Consider the following 21,666-nt stretch of genomic DNA (forward strand, 5'->3'; position numbering starts at 1 on the left):
GATTTTTTCCGATTCATATAGTGTTTAATAATAATATTCATACAATTATAGTAATAATAATTATAGTAATTATAATAATAATAATAATAATAATAATAATAATGTTATTATTATTATAATAATTATTATTATTATTATTATTATACACCCTACAGATTTCCATCCAGGTTTCGTGTCAACTGCGGACAGATTAATTTCTTTGCTGCTGTGTACTTTGAAGTTAACCTCTGCTTCTTGCTCTTGTATTATTTATATCGATGCTGCACAGAAACCAGCAACATTCTGCGCTAATTTAGTGTGTATAAATAGTATGCTGTTTAATGAGGTCACAGGTTACATAGTACTCTAGTTTACCTGTTTCACTTTCTTTTTTTTTTAAACCTCTGTGGTAAAAAAACAAACAAACAAACAAACAAACAAAAAAGCTCACGAATTAAGTGCAAATGCTCATAAATATATTATCTATGTACTGTATGTGGTGTGAGCCGGACAGAACCTGCCATCAGTGTAAACTGAGACACACAGTTTAGGAAAACTAAACTAAAGTTCCAGATTATTTAGGTGTTTTAGAGGTAGTTCTGTTGCAGTCTTTTGATAATTATTAAGTAACATGCACTGAATACTCACTCAATCACTCATTGTATATGCCGCTTTATTCCGTATACAGGGTAGTGGGCGGCCTGCAGCAGAGATTTCCGGCATGAGGCAGGGTACACACTGAATGGGTTGCCAATCCATCGCAGGGCAAACACATAAACACACATTCATTTACACACTACGGGCACTTTGGAAATGCCAATTAGCCCACAGTCTGTCAAGAACTAACCTGGAGTGACCAGAAGACGGAGCTTTAGCGGTTAGCCCTTTGTTGCGTGAATGGTAAACCCAAACGCGGACGAACACGAGTGAGCAGGATAATCACGCTATTTGATCTAAGGACTCTCACGAATGGGGAGCAAGGGAAAGACACAATCTAACCCGCGTCCTATAAATACACACTCGATCAGGATTTTAAACCAAGAAAGTGAGTACTCACGGTTTGAAGAATTCCGACGTAGCATCGGCGACTCAATGACTGAGCGAGGTGCTATGGTTTGTTTACCTCTTTTATACTTCCTGGTTCGCGACCGCTTAACTTCCGGGTCCTAGTGCTGGTCGCGTTCCGAGTGTGCATGACAGTACCCCCCTGTCCAGGACCGGCTCTGGACGGTCCTGCGGTGGAGGATACCCTGTGACGGTAGTCCCGGATGAGCTCGGGGTCGAGGACGAAGCGTGCTGGAACCCAAGACCGCTCCTTGGGGCCGTAGCCTTCCCAGTCGACCAAGTATTGGGTGCCTCTGCCCCGAGGCCGCGAATCAAGGATCCGTCGCACGGTGTAGGCGGGACCGCCGTCAATGATTCGGGGAGGAGGAGCAGGGCGGGTGGGTGGAACCATGGGTGAAGTGGTGAAGGGTTTCAGTTGTGAAATATGAAATACTGGATGGATCCGGAGCGCCGCAGGCAGCTGGAGCCGGTAGGTGACAGGGTTGATCTGTAGATTGATGCGGTATGGGCCGATGAACCTTGGTGAAAGTTTCCGGGATTCTGTGTGGAGATGGAGGTTCTTGGTTGAGAGCCAGACCTTGTCACCTACTTTGAACAGCCGTCCCGGAGGGTGTCGACGGCGATGTTGGGTGATGTAGCTGGCGTTGGTCTGTTGGATGGCACGGTTGGCTTGCCTCCATAGCCGTCGACACCTACGAGGATGGTGTTTTTCCCTTCGGAAACCGGCAGGCCTGTGATGAAATCCAAAGCGATGTGCGTCCAGGGTCGTCGAGGAACGGGAAGAGGTTGGAGCTCTCCGGGGGTTGGTCGGTTGGTATCCTTAGCCCTGGCGCACACCGGGCACGCCTGAACGAACTCCTCGATGTCCCTCTTCATGGAGGGCCACCAGAACGCCCGTTTCACGAACTGTAAGGTTCTTCGATTTCCTGGGTGTCCGGCCACGGGCGATGAGTGACCCCACTGGAGGACCTCCGCTCTTAGTGGTTGGGGCACGAAGAGTCGTCCAGGCGGTGCCCCTGCCGGCCCGGCCTCCGCAGCTTGAGCCTGGCGAACCCTTGTCTCGAGATCCCACTGGAGAGGTGCGTGAAGTGGGTAGGACAGGCACGGGGTCCGCCCGGGGGACGTCTTCCTCCTGTTGTCGCGATAGGGCGTCCGCCTTGGTGTTCTTCGATCCCGGGCGGTATGATAGATGGAAGTCGAACTGTTCGAAGAATAGTGCCCACCGTGCCTGTCTGGGATTGAGTTCCTTGAGGTTTCGGATGGTGAGGAGGTTCTGGTGATCCGTCCAGACGACGAATGGCTCACTGGCGCCCTGGAGCCAGTTACGCCATTCCTCCAAGGCCCACTTTATGCCCAACAGCTCGCGGTCCCCTACCCCGTATCGCTGCTGAGTGGGATTAAATTTCTTGGAGAAGAAGCCACATGGGTGTAGCTTCTGGTCTGGACCTCGCTAAGAGAGAACAGCGCCGGCGCCCACATCCGACGCGTCCACCTCTACAACGAACGGTTGGTTGGCATCTGGGTGAAGAAGGATAGGTGCGGTGGTGAAGCGATGGCAGAGTTCCCTGAATGCTGAGGTGGCGGCCGGAGTGAGTTGGAAGGGGTGAGTCGCGGGCCTGGTCAGATTGGTCAGTGGTGCGGCAACTGTACTGTAGCCCCGGATGAAGCGACGATAGAAGTTCGCAAACCCGAGAAACCGTTGAAGCTGTTTGAGCGTCCTGGGTAGGGGCCAATGACGCACAGCCTCTAGCTTCTGCGGGTCCATGGCCACACCCTGGGGCGAGATGACAAAACCCAGGAACGTGGTGGAGTGCTGGTGAAAAGCACATTTTTCCAACTTACAGTACAGTTGGTGAGCGAGCAATCTCTTTAGAACAGCCCGGACATGTTGGGTGTGTTCGGTGATCGTGCGGGAGTAGATGAGAATGTCGTCCAGGTAAACGAACACCCATCGGCCCAACATGTCTCTCAGGACATCGTTGATGAATTGCTGGAAGGCCGAGGGTGCGTTACATAATCCAAATGGGATGACCAGGCTTTCATAATGTCCCGTGGGGGTGATGAAGGCCGTCTTCCACTCATCGCCCTCTCTGATGCGCACCAAGTTGTAGGCGCTCCGGAGGTCCAACTTCGTGAACACGGTGGCACCAGAGAGGGCGTCCAGGGCTGAGTTGGTGAGCGGCAATGGGTGTCGGTTCTTGATGGTTATCTTATTTAACCCCCGATAGTCGACACATGGGCGAAGTTCCCCCCCTTTCTTTTTCACAAAGAAAAAACCTGCGGCTGCCGGTGACGAGGAGGGCCGGATGGTTCCGTGGCGAAGAGCGTTGGTGATATACTCTTCCATCGCCTGCGTCTCGGTCGCTGACAGGGAGTAGAGGTGGCCGCGGGGGGGAACGGAACCCGGCTGGAGCTCTATGGCCAGATCGTAGGGACGATGAGGTGGAAGGTAGGTGGCTCTCTTTTTACAAAAGACTCCAGCCAGGTCACGATAGGCAGGTGGAATGGCGTTGATGTCGACATCGGGGGCCTCGGACTCCGTGGAACACGTCCCAGCCGGGGCCTGTAGGCAAAGTTCAGTGCAGGTCGGTCCCCACTGGAGGATTCGGTTCTGGTTCCAGGAGATGAGGGGGTCATGCTGCAGCAGCCACGGGTATCCGAGGATGATGGGAGGAGATGAGATGGAGGTGAGGTGAAATTGAAGCTGTTCCTGATGTTGGTCGATTATGAATGTGATTGGTTGGGTCTGGTGGGTGATGGGACTGGATGAGAGGGGCCGACCGTCGACTGAAGTGATGCGAACCGGCTGGGATAACGCCTCGATCTTCATCCCCAATTCTTTGGCATAAGTTGAGTCAATGAAGTTACCAGCGGCACCGGAGTCGATGAACGCGGTACTTCGGACTCGTTTGTGGCCAAATTGGAGAGTTACCTGGACCATGAGATGGAGGCGTTGATCGTGGTGGAGAGGTGGAGAGGGCCCGGTGAGTCTCTCCTCGCACTCACCGGGGCTGGGCGTTTCCCGGACGAATTGGACAGATCGCCCGGTGATGTGCCGCTGACCCACAATAGGCACACAACCCCTCTCTGTACCGTCGTTCGCGTTCCGCCACGGTCAGGGAGGCGCGTCCTAGTTGCATGGGTTCCCCGGCTCCGGTGTCAACCACGGCAGGAGGTGGAGATCCGACAGATCCGGTAGTGGAGGTGGTGAGAGCAGTAGGTGGTCGCGGCGTGGTGTAGGAGAAGGTGGGTGCAGGCGGCAGGGTCCGAGGGGCTGGCTTCGGGCGAGAGAGGATGCGTTGGTCGATGCGGAGGGAGAGCTGGATCATCCCCTCCAGGGTAGCAGGAAGCTCCCGCCCGGCGAGCTCGTCTTTGATACGTGGAGCCAGTCCCTCGTAGAAGGATGTCCGGAGCGCGGCATCTCCCCAGTCGGTCTGCACGGCGAGGGTCCGGAACTCAGCAGCGTACCGGCTCACGGACGATCCTCCCTGCCGCAGATGGTAGAGCTTGGTGTCGGTCTCCACCTCGCCCGCTGGGTGTTCGAATGTGAGTCTGAGTTGGCGGGTGAACTCATTATATGAGTGCGCGGTGTCTGAATCCGCCCGGAGAACTGCCGTGGCCCACTCTGCTGCCTGCCCGGATAGCAACGAGACCAGAAGCGCGATGCGTAGCCGATCGGTGGAGTACCTGGTGGCATTAAACTCAAACACCAGATCAAGCGATGTTAAAAACACATTACACTTTCCGTCCGTGCCATCCCATTTATCAGGAAGTGCCAGAAGTACATCCGAAGGAGGAGGGGGAGGTTGGGGCGGCGCCGCGGCCGCCGCGACGGGAGAACGGCTAGCCGCGCTATCTACAGCCGCCCGGAGATCCGCGTTCTCCTGCCGGAGCTCCGCGACCTCGCGGCGCAAGGCCGCGACGTCTTGGAGGTCCCGGCGCAGATTAGCGATCTCCCCGGTTAGCGTGTTGATAAGCTTGGCGTGCTGATCTACCACGTCGCAGAGGTGCGCGTAGTCCGCTGGGTTCACCGCGGAGGGCTCAGTCATTCTGTCAAGAACTAACCTGGAGTGACCAGAAGACGGAGCTTTAGCGGTTAGCCCTTTGTTGCGTGAATGGTAAACCCAAACGCGGACAACACGAGTGAGCAGGATAATCATGTATTTGATCTAAGGACTCTAACGAATGGGGAGCAAGGGAAAGACACAATCTAACCCGCGTCCTATAAATACACACTCGATCAGGATTTTAAACCAAGAAAGTGAGTACTCACGGTTTGAAGAATTCCGACGTAGCATCGGCGACTCAATGACTGAGCGAGGTGCTATGGTTTGTTTACCTCTTTTATACTTCCTGGTTCGCGACCGCTTAACTTCCGGGTCCTAGTGCTGGTCGCGTTCCGAGTGTGCATGACACAGTTTTTTCAACTGTGGGAGGAAACTGGAGTACCCGTATGAAACCCACCAAGCATGGGCCACCGTGCCAACACGGACTAAAGAAACATGCAAAAATGATTTAGTTATCTAAATAGTTTTCCACAAAGGTTATTTAGGCTCTGTGTATATGAAGGTGTGTTTACTTATAGTATAGCATTTCAGGGGGGTGTGGCCAGACGCATGACAGAATTTATTACTGGCCCAATCAGCACAGTAACTTGCCAAGATATTCCTTTTATACTGGCCCCAGGCCATCGTCCCATAACTGCATGTCAACCCCTGGCAGAACTGATTTATTTCATTAGTTAAAACCTATTCTACTATTGTCTTTGTTGGAGTTTCAATTCAGAGATAAAGTTGAGTTCCTTGTTTGAAGAAGTGTCTTCATTACTGCTTTTAGGCTGTGACCAACAATCCCACATGTTGAACACAAGGCCCCCAGGCAAAATCTGGCCTGCAGCCTTGTTTTATTTGGCCTGTGTGAACTTGTAAATAATAGTAGTAAAACAGCCCACAGTAGGCCTGCAATAGTGCTGAACATTCATCCAGAATTCACAGCAGGCCCGTAGCATAGTGACCACCAATGCACAGCACAGCCAAACACATCTCATGCTACTTAACTAAAACTACAGAGCTGCAGTAAGAGCAGAGATGACTCAAATGTGTTATTTTACCATTTAAAGTACAATCTACTGTCAAAGCAATCTTTTGACATAAAAAACCCTAATCTACTTTTTCTTTTGCATTACCTTGCATGCCTATAGTGTAGCTGTCTAAGCTTGTTACTTTAAAGCAGAAACAGAAAAAACATCTTCCTGTTGGGCAGCAAAGATGATCGCATTTGCATGTGAGTTTACCCATAGCAAAGAAACTCCAAGATGAGATCCATTGTTAATCTCTTCTTTGTCTCCTAGGCAGAAATGAGCCGTCTTTGAGACTTGAATGAGTGTGTCTTCAAAGGTGTCTTAAATGTGTCTCATTACCTTTTGAGACCTTTTACAATTGCTTTGTAATAGACAAATGTTTTATTTAAAAATCTAGCTTGTTTATTTAAAAAAATCCAACCACCAGTTATATTATTATACAGTACATCTAGGTGTCCCTAGTTAATCAAAATGACTAACCTTTTACAAATGTGTACACCTTAATGAATTTATTGAAATTAAACTGGCAAATGGCAAACTTACTTTACATTCTGTACAAATGTCATTTACAATAAAGAACTATAATACAATATACAGAATATTTTTTATCGAGAAGTGAAGCAATGAGATAATGTTTGTGGCCAGTAATTTCTGTATACACTTATCATTTAAGACTAAACCTATTTTTGATTATACATTTACAGTACGACTAAATTTTAACCTTTTTTTTTCATGGCCACCCAATTAAGCCTACAGTACATATAGATTCTAATAAAGACATAATTTCCCACAATTTCTCCCACGCATGCTCCAAGCCTGCAAATGTTTAAGTGTTCAGTGTGTTAGAGAAATGAGCAGGACATCACCAGGCCGCGGTGTCTAGTCAGCAAAGAACACTTTATTCATCATTCATCCAGACCTTTAGGTGGTGGGAGCGCACCACCTAGTTTGCCTGCCGCGGATAAAAATGAAGAAGAGAACAAGAAGGCAAAGCGGACTGTGAAGGTGTTTTTTCTTTTTTTTATGCATTTTTAAATTTAAAATTAATTATTATTGACAAGGAGTCTGTGGTTAAAAACAAACAAACCAAAAAAAACTGTGGTGTACTTAGCTAAAATTTACACAGCTCACGTTTTTGTTCTTAAATTGTAAATGTTTCACATGCTACCTGTGGGTGGTTAAGCATGTGGATTAGCATTTCTAGGTAATTAACATTTGTGAGATTAAATTTTTTTTTTTTTAATGGTAAAAATCAGTTAGCTGGTTACATTATTATTAATAGGCATGTTCTAAGTTAACCAGTGTAGTTTGACTTATTAAGTTACTTTTTTTACTTTTTTTTTTGTTTAATCATAAGTTAATGTTACTGCATGATCAGTTTTTGAAAACCAGTAAATTTATTATAAAGTGTTCAGTGTTTTACAGTACTTACCAGAACATGTAACTTTAGTGACATCAGTTAATTATATTCTATATATAAAAACCAATATGTTTGTTTGTGGAAAGGTTATCTTGGCAATAACATAATAATTACATTCTATACATTTTAATTTAACTGGGTTCTTTTCAGAAGCATGCCACATCAGGAGACCAAGAATGCAGAAGAATGTTCTGGAGATCTATCACCACATCATCAGTCAGGTAAGCACCAGCCCATCAGCAAGCTCAAGCCCACCTCTTAACCTTCAGAAAGTTGGGAATGTTGCAGACTTTGGACAAACTTATTGGACATCCACAAGAGAAGACTAATGTAGCTGGTAAGAGAACCTTATCTGGCATTGGCCCATTCTTGTAGCCCTTAAATACAGCAAGCAACCAATTTTTCTTTAAAAATTTCATCTCCTTTTTGACTGAATTGTTTCACTGGAAGATTGTCACAATGCTATGGCCTTTGTGTAACTCCTGTATAAATCATACTTTGAGTTAAGCATTGTGACACATAATATCTTTGTCAGGTTGGGTGACAAAGTCATTATGGTCTTATAAATGGCTCATTTGCTTCTCCTTCAAAAGGTAATCAGTTACATAATTTTTTTTTTAAGTAATGATGTTTCCAGTTTAAAGTAAACAGAAGTATGAGTTTTTAAGTTTGTTGTACTCATTCAAATCAAATAAATTGTTGCCTCCTGCATGGCTAACTTGAAAAGTGTCATTTCTATAAACTCATAAATACCAAAAAGTTATAAATACTCATCAAGGTCTATTAATTTGAACTATTTGTAATTAAGTTAACAGAACTCAATATGTTTCATTACTTTGAGCATTAGGGTTTACAGTGTGTACATCTCAGATTTCTAAAATGTTTCTCAAAAGTATTTCTTGCTTTGTGTCTCAGTTACAGTATGTCTCTTTGTTTCTCCTAAGTGGAGTTTAGGAGAAAGAGAAAAGAGAAAGTCGAGCTTGTAATGAGACAGCTCAATTCAGTCTCATGAGACAAGAAAAAGCTCATTCTGAGCAACAAAATGTTGCTATGGGTATTGAGATCTGGTTGAACACTTTAAAAGATAAAACTTTAATAACAGAAAGAGATTCAAGCAATCAGCTAACAACTGATTTGTCAGACTAAAAGCATCCCAAATGCATAATTCTTTTTCTCATCACAACAGCTAGCTTTTAATAGACCGTGATTGAATAAAAAATGCATTCATTAAAAAATCAACTATAATCAGTATAATGTTTAAATACATAATGTACAGTATAATCACACAATCACGCCAACTTAATTTATGGTTAAGTACTGCTCCCATTTAGAAATGTTATTATGAAAGCTGCTAGCATTACCATGACAACCTGTTAACATGTTATTAAAATGTCTACTCATCAGGGAAAACTACTATAAAACAAATGTTTACTGCTGAGAAATTAGTATTACCATTAGCCCAGATAAAGTTACTATGGCAATAACATGTTTACTTCAGAGAAATTGCTGAAGCATAAACTTGTTTATCTCCAAGAAATTAGTATACAGTAGCATTACCATGGCTATGTCAAAAAAAGTTGCTATAGCATTAACGTTTCTACCTCAGAAAATTGCTATAGCATTAATGTATTTTTTTTTCTGGAGAAATTGCTATAGCACCAAAATTTTTACCTTGCATAAATTATTATAGGATTAACATGTTTAACTTAAAGAAACTGCTAAAGCAGTAATGTTTTTTTTTTCAGAAAAACAGCTATAGCATTAACATGTTTACCTTGCATAACTTATTATAGCATTAACATGTTTACCTCAGAGTAATTGCTATAGCATTAACATGTTTTATTCAGAGAAACAGCTATAGCATTAACATGTTTACCTCAGAGTAATTGCTATATCATTAATATGTTTTATTTGGAGAAATTGCTATAAGATTAACATGTTTACCTCAGAGAAATTGCCATAGCATTAACATGTTTTATTCAGGGAAATTGTAAAAGCATTAACATGTTTACCTCAGAGTAATTGCTATATCATTAATATGTTTTATTTGGAGAAATTGCTATAAGATTAACATGTTTACCACAGAGTAATTGCATTAATATGTTTTATTCAGAGAAATTGCTATGGCATTAACATGTTCACCTGGAAGAAAAGTATTTTAGCATTGATATCCTAACCGCATGGAAGGTTATTTTAACATTAATATGTTTTTCTTAAAGAAATCTATTTTTCCACTAGCGTAAGTACCCATCATTGACAGGAAAAAAGTTTGTAGCTAAAATATTTTTAGCTTTAAAAAGTTAAAGCTAAAAATAAGATGATTAGATTTAAGTTAATCAGTGATATTATTCTTATTATTTTAGGTTGAAGCCCACATACTGTACATGTCTGTCTTTTTGTCAGAACTAGCAGAAATTTCTATCTAACTTATTAATTCAAAGAAATAAAATTTTGTTAGGTTCAGTATCTTACTCTTTGTTAACACTAAGTTGTACTTGTTATCATTGTAAGCCTACACTTCTTATTCAGTAATCAGAGTGAATCTCAGATGAAAAATCTAAAAATGAGATCGAATAAAGATTATGTTATGTTTTAAAACAACTCCAGCCCATTACATTTACTTACACCACTTCAGCACTCGAATTTCGGCTGTGAAATATAAAATAATCCAAGTAAAGATATTCAATTTAGCTTTTCTTATTAATATCTATTGGTTCAGGTTTGTTTTACATTGAGCAAGTAGCTTATAGCTTATTTCAAAGTAAATTATTAAATCTGGCACATAACTGTTTACTACGTAGCTTTTACTTAACATTTTGATTTCATTTATGGCGCAGGTTATTTATGGTTCGGATATCTAAGTGCTGCAAAGGTTTCAATAAATTCTGTCCAGCGGTGGATTCAAGAAGCAGCCACAGTTTGAAACATGCGCAGTACACTGTCAAAACGTCTCGGGTTACTTTGCTATAACCCTATTTTCTTGAAAAAGCTGGAACAAGATGCTGCTATGGGAACGCTCTCCACGTGACCAGTTGTTGAAGCATGTGTGTTAAACACGCCAAAGATTTTGGCATGTATAACCTCGGTCAGGTGACGTCATTTGATTAGGTGCACCTGGAAGTTATAAATAGGCATGAACCGGAAACAACCTTAGGTCAATTTTGCCTGAAAGGACATCCAGTCACGCCCGCAGTGCGCCATTGGAGCGCAACATCTTGTTCCCGCTTTTCCAGGAGACAGGGTTACAGCAAAGTAATGTGAGATGTTCCCTTTCAAAAGCTACACTCAAAGCTGTGTGAAAACGCTATGGAAACAAGAATACCAACGCCGCCACACAGCAAGTGTCTGGCCCCCCAGGGTTGTGTAGTGTGTACACAGTCCCCCAACGGGTCTCAGACATATTTCTGGGATGCTAGCATTGCATGAACATCCAACTATAAATCTGACAAATGTGTGCGGCGAGCGCCCACCTGCCGCATCAAACACTTGCTGCACGTGGGACGCCTCTTGCAGAGCAAATAAGGCAAGCACTCTGGTCGAATGGGCCCTAATTACTAAAGGCAAAGTCTTCCACGCGCCTCATAGACTAGGCAATAGCATCTCTCACCCATGTGACAGTATTTGTCCAGTGGCAGCCGCCCTTCGTCTTTCCTGCGCCGGAGCTGTAGAGGCGGAGGAAAGAGGCTTTCGAGAACAACTGGGTGCAGAGTTGAGAATGGAACCTTCGGAAGATGGTTGGGGTGAGGATGCAGAATAGCAAAGACATGACAAGCCGAAATAGGCTATGAGAATACTAGGGCATAAGGTCAATTTTCTTGTAGGGAAATCTAGCACTGAAACACTTTGGCAGTGGACTGGCTCTACATCTTTTGCTGTGCACCAATTTTTAATACATTATATTTGAGGGCATAAGTTCTTCTAGAGGACTGACTACTTCGGGCTGGGGTTTCCAAACCTGCCCATCAACAGCAAGTCTGCTCCCATATTCATCTGTCCTGAAATGTAAATCGTCCTGAGGGACAGAAACTTGTCCTGTGCCCCAAAGCAGAATCTGGTGCGCTAGCTTTTCCCAGCAGCGTCTGCCCAGGCGATTACTTACGAGACTACCGTAGTGTTGTCCACACGCACTAGAACATGGTAGCCTCTCAACTGCTGGAGGGAGTATTTCAGGGCCAGAAATAGAGTCATCGTTTCGAGGCGTTTGATGTGCCACGCAAGAAGATGACCTCTCCAAATCCCTTAGGCGGGACGGCCATCTAAGACCGCACCCTAGCCCGTAAGGATTTGTCATTAGCAGCCTGCGATGACAACACAGACCTAGAGTGGGACCCCGAGTCAAGGACGAGGGTCTGAACCACATAGAAAGGGTACGAAGCTCTCAGCGCAAAACCCTAATTGCCTCTGGAAATTGGCTCTTGGATGAAATCCCCTGGCTTTTAGCCACAACTAAAGCGATCTCATGTGCAGAAGGTCCAAGGGTATCACCGTGGAAACAGCTGCCATAAGACCTAACACTTTCTGAAAGTAGTAAAAGGTACTTTATCGTCTAGCTTGATCACCTTTAGGGTATTGAGAATGGATTCGACAGGCGCAGGAGACAGCTGTGCCCGCATTGCGGCCGAATCTCATATGACACCCATAATATGTCGTACTTGAGCAAAAAAGACAACACTTTCCATGGCGTTAAATCTCAATCCTAAGAATTGAAGTGAGCTAGGATGACATCTCAATGTCGAAGCGCTAGCTGCTAAGACTGATCCAAAATTGGCCAGTCGTCTGTGTAATTCAGGATAAGGATGCTTCGGAATCATAGAGCCAGGGCTGCATCCGTACATTTTAAACATGTGCGTGGTGACGTGGCTAGGCCAAATGAAAGGACCCAATACTGGTAGGATTCACCGGAAAGAGAACCTCAGAAACCTCAGGAACAACCTTTTGCGCTTCACGTCTGGTGAGAACTGGACCTGGTCAGGACTGGGTGTCCCGACTCCTGAGCAGGGCGGGGAGAAACCTCACAAAGGCCTGCTCATAGAGCTTTGCCTCCCAAAACCTAGTGGCGGCGGTGTTCACGGCTTTGCCAAAAAGGGGCCAGGGGTAGCTCAGTGGTTAAGGCATTGGACTACGGTTCAGAAGATCCAAGGTTCAAACCCCACAACCATCAAGTAGCCACTGTTGGGCCCTTGAGCAAGGCCCTTAACCCTCAACTGCTCAGATCTGTAATGAGATAAAAATGTAAGTCGCTCCGGATAAGAGCGTCTGCCAAATGCCCAAATGTAAATGTAAATGTAAAAAGGCCGGAAGGCGAGATGGGGGCATCAAGGAGGAAGACGCGATCCCTGTCCGTTAAGTTAGGCCACAGCTGTCTCTCCATGGCGACCATGGCAGCCATAGAACGGCCGATAGCACACGCCGTCTGCTTGGTGGCACGGAGAAATAATCTGTGGTTTAGCATAGTTCCGCAAATGCTGCGTCATCGACACACCCGCCAGTGCTCAGATCTCTCAGTAGGTCAGCCTAGTATGCCTGCAAAGCAACTGTGTGCCTACACGGAGTCTACACGTCTTGGTTGGAAGTGTGGACTTATTCCATAAAAGAGTTAACTCATCATGGAAGTTGCCAAGAAGTGGAGGGGCCATAGTTGAGGCCCCTCCTCCAGCCGCCCGACAAAAACCTGTCGTCTAACTTTAAGCGTTTGGGGGATCTTTTAATTTATTTATTTATTTATTTATTTTTCGCGGCGAATCAAGGTGTATGCGTTAGACCGCGCGTGTTACCACTTCTGATAACAACTAATACTCTCGCTCATTACTAAAGGAGCGCTCTGAAGTGATAGTTTCCATCTCCGCGGAAGCGAGAAAGAAAGTTCTTCCCCCTTTCACAATAAGAGAAGCGCTTGAGAAGTGGATGGTAAAAGGCTCATGATCCGGGGAAAGAAAAGGAAGATTCCATCTCGTGCGCTTCCGCCAGATGTCAAATGCGACGCGGCTCGCGGTTTCGTTTTTAAGACGGTGAGCCGAGCGCGAGAGACTTTAATAGGGAGAAAATTTGCTAAATTTACCTGCACCCCAAAGCCCAAGAATAGCGTGCTCTTGCCCCAAACACTGAAAACAGAAAGTGTGGAGATCGCCCTCAGCGAGATATCCTTTTACATGGAGGAACAGACTCCTGTCTAACTCTTTTTATTTTCTATTTTTCCTTTCTTTTGAAAAAGTGCTTGCACACACGCACACAACAATACAGTCCTGAAGACAAAAAGACCTGAGGATGTTTCCGGTTCATGCTTATTTATAACCTCCAGGTGCACCCAATCAAATGACGTCAACTGACCGAGGTTATACATTCCAAAGCTTTTTCTAGCATTGACCTTTTTACCACAGAAAGCACCAGATTTGCAAAAGTTAATAAAAGAAAATGCCCTTGGGTATCACGCTGTAATTAATGGGTTGTACGTTTGTTAAAAAGCTTTGACTTCATTGTAAAAAAAAGGCAAACAAGGTTTGTGTTGTCCTTTTTGTTCATTTTATTAAACCTAGACGTCCGACTTTAGTTAATTAACTCTAATGTTTAGTGTAATGCTTAGGTTAACAAATTGACAGAAGCCTGATAAACCATTTGAGCACACACAAGATTATAAGACGTGCCTTACTAAAAATGTCCTAACATAGATAGAGGACTTGATTTATGTAGTTGAGTTTTCCTGTGCCACATTTATAGAGAAAATAAATGAAATGATTACATGGTGACTGAGTTGGACCTGAAAATAAATTGCAATCAATTCTAAATATAAAACGGACACGACATCTGTGTGTGACACACTCAGAAACTGGTCAGAAATGTTCTCGGGATTATTTTGGCTTCACTGTTATTGATCATCATTCTATATTAGATGAAATATTTTTATTACTTGCATGGTTCTCGTTCTCTTCATTTTCCAAGTGTCATGTTGCGGACATATTCAAAAACTATTTTGGTTAGATTTAAAATGGAGGAATGGTTCAATATAAATTGTCATGATTAAATGTTAGCAGGAATACAGGTTTCATTTCTTTTGAAGTAGCAGACACCTGGTTGTTCAGTAAATTAACCAGGCAGCATTCTTCATATGATCTTCACAGGTCACAGTTTCCTCATAGGCATTTGTAATCATTATATTCAGTAGTCTTTATTTATCACAATTTTTTTTTGTTCTTCAATGTAAAATGATAAGGGGTTTTCAAGTTAAACTGGGAGTTTTGATTTCAAAAAATAATGCAACACAGTTATGAAAATAAAAACTCCCTTTATTTCTCTATACTATATAACGCTCTGCTACACTAATGCACTTACTGAATCCCAGCATTGGGTGCTTGGATACCATCAATGTAGAAAGTTTTCTCAGTACGCAGCAATGATCGGACAACCTGCTTCACGGCTGCCCCCCCAAATCCCCCCCCCCCCCCACACACACACAGGTTTGTCCGTGGGGGATGTGGCAATAACTCCCAGCCGACTTGCGTCTCTTCCACAAGTTGTTTATAAGTTATTCGCCATGCTTTCTGTTTCTTCTGTAAGGTTGTTGACAAAGTCCAGGTCGATTTTCAGGGATCTGATGTTCTAATCGGTGTTCACAGGAACAACTGCTGCTCCGAGCCATCTCGGCCGGTGTCATCATTGCACAGCCTTCTTTAAAAAAGTTTGCAGCATTCATTTGTTTTACTGGAACTACGGGTCTTTTAAACATACTGTGCTTAAAGTCTTCTGTATATGTCAATTGGTTTTACATCTTTATTTACCAGAGATTGCATTACACATCTCAGTTTGAATTAAACACATCTTGTAATTAAATAGCTATACATTATTTTATGTATAAATTATTGTGCTTAATACACAATTGTACCTTAAGCACAATAAGTCGCTTGGCTGATTGACAACAGTCTTTAGTTCACTGTATTGTATTTTGTAACACATGCTGATCTAAGCATTTGGCCCCTTTATTATCAAGTTCCAGATGAGGATGTTACATAAATTTTCCCTTATTTATTCTCTTTATTTTTGGTATTTAGTACATAATAGCTATGAAAACTAATCCATATCTAATGGTGTGCCCTTGCTGTGAGTCAATTTACTAAGATGAGTGTCTCTTTTGGCTCCCAGTGTCAGGCGAGGACAGGGTTTGGATGCAAGAGCAGTGTTTTATTGAACGAAGCGGACAAATCCGAAAGGGCAAACCCAAATCAAAGTCGATAGACAGGCAAAGCATCAGGCGATCAGGAGAGAGATTTAAGTCAGCTGGGCTGAGCTCAATAAACAAAACAGACACGTTCAATACCAGGGAAAGGTACGTACAGAAAAAAAAGGCTAGTGGTGTACTAGGAGCAAGACTTTGCACAGATTCAATGAAAGCCTGGGTTATTTATAGGGAAAGTGTTAATTAGGATCAAGTGACTGGGTTTGGAGTTTGGTGTGAATTCTGGAAAAATAGATAATTGGTCTGGGAAGCAAACGTGACACCCAATTGTGCCTTCTTTCAGCATCACTGCCTTTTTTCAAACTAAATCTGAAAATGAATGAAGGAGAAAGGTAGTATTTCACTGCTCATTTAAATGGCGCGACACTGTGTTTTGCCTAGAGCAGCACACTGGTACAAAGCAGCCCTGATTGAAGACGATACCTGTCTCTGTGTTCTGACGTGGTATTAAAAGGGATTCTAATCACAGTGGAACGGCGTGTGATTAACAGGATCCGGCCTACAGAATACTAATATAGCAATAGTGTAGATAAGAAGTGTTCATTTGTCTATCCTGATATGCTTCAAATGCCTCTAGATATGTAATACGGTCCTTAAAATTCATTTAAAAGCTAAGACTCAAAGGGTGCTGTCATATACCGTATGCAGCTTAGTCCTGAATCGCACATGGGTGGACCAACAACTGGACCAAGTGTGTGTGAGTGAGGTGGTCTTGGTTTGCCTCCAAGTGACCTCTAGAAAGGTTTGATTGCAGCAAGAAAGTAAATTGACTCTGAATTGAGTCAATCGCATTAAGTAATGCAAATGCACTGTGTGTTTTAGGTTGCATCATTTTTTTCTTTAAATAAAAATGCAAAATTAAGCCAAAGCAAAGGACAAAGCTTTATCACTGCAAACATGTACTTTTCTAATTATTTAGATGAAGAGAAAGATAAAGAGAGAGCAATGAATTACATTGATTTATATGTCCCAGAAGTAAACACTTCCTTTGCTTCCCATGGCTTTGTAATAAGTTCATTTTTGGGCACTCGTCTGACATTATACGACTCCAATGTGCCAGTCTCATGACCTGAGTGCTTAAAATGCATTCACAGTTAATAAAACATAATAGAATACAATAAATGTATTTCTTATAATAATTTCATTTTATTGCCTTATTTTTATTTTACTTCAAATATAACTTATGATGTATAATTATATATTTTTTTTAATTACAAAAATACCACTTAAATAAGTACTGTACTAACTGAATTGCAATGCCTTAAAAAAAAAGGCTGAACTAAAGTGAACATACTGAATGGTAGCTGATACGCGAAATGCCTCCTGTGGTCAGTGGTCCTTCTATACAGAAGACCACGGTGCAATAATGATAACGGTTACAACTTCAATGAGCAAAGGAAAAAAAAACGCGATATTAATTAATCTCCATTTACTCCAAGCATTTACAAAGTCATTTCCCCAGCCCTAATATATATACAAGAAATCGTACCTGTTTTAGACTGTTTAGTGCTATATGCTGTGTAGGGGGTGCTCTTGCCTTACCTGCCTAGGCAGAGTGTGAAACTAAACCAAAAATAACAAGAATATGATCAAGAATGGGTTTCTGGCTGTCAAAACATTATGGCAATGTTAATTTAGGGACGTTAATTTAGCAACTGTGCAATGATGGCATTGGGGGTTGCACTTTGGCCTTGCATTTCCAGAGCTGAATGTTTGATTCCTACCTTCAAGTTTGTGTAAAGTTTGCATGTTCTCCATGTGCTTGGTGAGTTTACCCCAGTTTCCTCCCACACGTTCCTAAATTGCCCATAGTGTGTTTGTGTGTGTGTGTACAAGTAATTCTAAATACATTCGATCTATAATATAATATACTATAATATCCACTAGTTTGGTACATGTACTATATCAGCAAATAAGTACCATGGTACTATAGATGGTACTATTACATTGTATGTAAAGTTTCTACAAGATCAAAAGTAAGTAACCTTCTAAAACAATGTTGGTTTAATAGGTATTTATTGGATGACATTCAAATCACAATGCAACTCAATTACAGCTACATGACAAGGTCAAACATTGTTAAGGTTCCAGCTGAGTAATGAATGGAAATGCACCCAAAGAGTCGATGCAGTTGATAAGCATCTCTCAAGAAGAAGAGTGATGTTTGAGAGCACCTTAGCTTACAGCGAGATTAATATTCTCTTCATACATCTTTTTTGGCTCTGCAATAAATAAATAAATAAATAGAAGTAAAAATAATGAAAATAGTGTGCTGTCCATTTATTTGTAATTTTGCTTGTGTAATTCACAACGAGGTTTTAATCTTTAAACACCTTTAAGCTGTTGCTATAGATTGCTATTGTGCTATTTACAGTATAGTTTCCATCACACGTTCCACCATACCTCACAGATCAATAACAATTTCATTTAGAGCATCTTTGGCCAGATGGTGTTTTGTCGCGCTTGAGTGGCTCGGTGTGTGAATGTGACTGTAAACGCGTGTGCATTAAAAGCGTTTGCAGATAAAATAAATAAATAAATAAATAACACAAAAAAGTTTTATTGCTGTTTGCTGTTAAACGAGAAGGTCAACAGGAAAGTTCAGAGAAAAGGAAGGACAACTTGCATTTTCTTTTCACACATACAGCACTGTTGTTTGGTGGCTTGGATGCTAGATGATTACAACAACATGTGTTTATATAAACAAGGTTGCTTGAAATGGAACAATGCAAGCATGCAAAGCAAAAAAATGGAACCATTCAGTAATGCTGCGAAGAAGTAAAATAAAATGTCAACATCAAAATAAAAGAAAAAAGAAGACACATTCTGTATAGGTTAAAGAGCGGAGGCAGGGTTGCTAAGTGTTTAGCCTTGTATATACATATTCCAGTTTGAATTCCTGCCTCGGGTCTGTGAATGGAGTATGCATGGTCTCCCCATGCTTGATGGGTTCCCGGTTATTCCGGTTTCCTTCCACAGTCCAAAGACAAGTAGATCAGGCGAATTAGCATTCCCTAATTGCTAAAGTGTTTTATTGGGTTTGCTCTGCAATAGATTGACACCCCGCCAGGGTTTGCCTCACCACATGCCCTAAGTCTCCCTGGGATAGGTTGAAGAACTGTGCATTCACACACCATATTGACACACTATGTATTGAGAATGTAAAGACCACACCCAAATCCAAATACATAGATTCATATCAAGAACACTAAAGGGATGTAGATACAACCATTGCATTATGCTCTTAGTGTATGTGTATGCAGGTATGTGTGTAAATTTGTCTTCTGGACACGTCACTGGTCATGAATGCATATCTTAGTGTAGTAGACATTTATGAGCCTCTAGGAATGAAGGACACTTGGTTTTATAACGCACGCAAACACACACACGCACACGCACACGCTTGCACTTATTATTTACTACAGCGACTTAGGTGGGTGAGCTAATCCAATTAGCACGTTCTCTTTTCTCCTTCCTTCCACATTCAAGGAGACACTCGTTCATCTGTCCCCTCCTTCGCTCTGCTCCTCGGTCCTGCTCGTGCAGCCAAGGAAGGACGAGCTACGGAAAGCCTCGACCCAATCGCATCTGTCTCCATTAAACATCAGAGAAGGGACACGGATTCTTGGCCACAGAGCGTGAAAGCAGATTGCAGCACAGGCGGCGTCATTACTCCACGTGTTAAAAACACATTAGCTGCCCATAAGGTGCCACAGTATTTACACGCTAATGAAAATACCTGGAGACATTTAACGCTTGTGCTCTGTTTTTAATGTGAATGAAGCATGAAAACCCAAGCTTTATATCCCGGGCTCAGTAGATATAATGAACATTTATAAGAGATCTAAGCATTAGTGCTGAAGCTGTACCGCTTTTTGTTTCGATGCTTTTTTCTCTTTCTTTGATGCTTAACTCCCTAGAGGGCAAATCTCATTTTACTTATTCAACAGTTAAAAAAGAGAGAGACATAGTGTTTTATATCATTTTTCCAGTACACACAGGTTGACCTCACACTTAAACCTGAAGTTGAATTTGTATTGTTGTTGGCACTGACACGTTTGTATTTATTTATTTATTTATTTATTTATTTTAAAGATGATCTTGAAAACCTAATAGCAATGAAATAAAACATATGAAACACCCACTAAGAGCTGAGCATAATCCTAAAATATCAACTAAACAAAGGAAAAAAAATGCTTAAACTGTGAAACACTCTCATTTCTAAGCAGTCTTTTTTCCTCATTAAGCCACAGATATGTCAGACAAGAGGCAATTAAAGGTAAGTCTAAATGCCAAACTGTCAAGGATAGGTGGTCAAGGCAAGTGCAGATGATTTCTTATGGTAAATTTAAAAAAATGTAAAAGAAAAAAAAAAAAGGATCATAAACCTGAACTGTAGATACAAGACAAAAACATTCCGGCTACAAGCAACACTATGGCACAGCAACAAGAAAAGCTGAAAACTAGGACTTACTAGAATAGTGGTGCTAATCAGGGTGAAACAGAAAACAGTAGTGCGTGATTAATGATGGTGACATGCTGAGGCTGATAGGTAGTATAGTTCTGTGCCCACAGTCTCTACAGTGGCACAAATAATTCTGGGGTATAACATTTTTAAAACATCCAAGTGGTTCAATGACGGTTAGTGTTGCAGTTCAAGTGGTTGAGGCTCTTGGTTCGAGCCCTGCCACTGCCAGGGCACCACTTATGGGTCCTTAAGCAAGACCCTTAATCAAACACCGCACAACCCAGCCACTAAATGTAGTGCCAGTCCCAAAGCAAGTTAGAAAATGCAAAGGTTGCGGGAAGAATGCCGCCCAGCGTAGATGATTACACCCAATCTTGCGGATCAAAAATTTGGTGATCCCTTGAATAAAGGAACAAAGCCTAAAAAAAACAAAGAAGAAATTGTACAACTGGAAATTGAGCAGTTTGATGGCCAGCTGGGCCTTGTTTCTCAGTTATTTAATTCCAAGTAAAATAGATAGAAGGCTTTGTGTTGGACTTTGTGTTTTTGGTAGACGTTCATGGAATCTCTCTTCATGCAGTCCAATTATATATATATATATATTATAATTATAAAAGAAATGCACTGAGAAATGCAACACCAAAAGGCCTTGAAGACCAAATAAGACAACTAGCTTTAGATGATGTCAGAATTTCATTGGCAAAGCAAAAAACCCTTCATAACATCTACTATGTTAAAAAACCCTTCATAACATCTACTATGTTAAAAAACCCTTCATAACATCTACTATGTTACTACATGAACAATACTGTACAGTAAAATTCTTCCTTTATATGTCCCAATGTAACTGAGGACAGAGCGCAGGGTCAGTCGTGGTACTGTGTCCCTGGAGCAGATAGGGTTAAGGACGTTACTCATGGCCCCAGCAATGGCAACTTGATGAAGCTGGGGCTCGAACAATCAACCTTCCGATCAGTAACACAGTCCCTTAGCCCTCTGAGCTACCACTGCCCCATCTTGTATCAACTTGTATCAGAATAATAGGAAGAGATGAATATAAAAGGAAAATAAAGGCTCATGAGGTGGAGGCAGTGTTACGGCTGCCAGTGGAACTGGATCACCGGTGTCGACTGGCGGTGTGACTGCTGATAGAAGTAGCAGGATGAATTCTGTAGTGTATAGATATATTTTTTTCTGCTTAAATTCAGTCAAATACTGCAAAACTGACAGGACAGTGCTTCACAGTACAGACGGATAATGACCCAAAATGCACCGTGAAAGCAGCCCAAAGCAAAAATGTAGAAAGTGACCGAGTCAGTAACTTGGTGTCAATCCAATTGAGCTGCTTTTCACTTACTGAAGATAGAACTGAAGGAAGAAAAGACAATGTGCAGTAACTGGAGGCAGCTGCAGAAAGATCCTGGCAA

Source organism: Clarias gariepinus, chromosome 6 (assembly GCF_024256425.1).
Source record: "Clarias gariepinus isolate MV-2021 ecotype Netherlands chromosome 6, CGAR_prim_01v2, whole genome shotgun sequence".
Taxonomy (NCBI): domain Eukaryota; kingdom Metazoa; phylum Chordata; class Actinopteri; order Siluriformes; family Clariidae; genus Clarias; species Clarias gariepinus.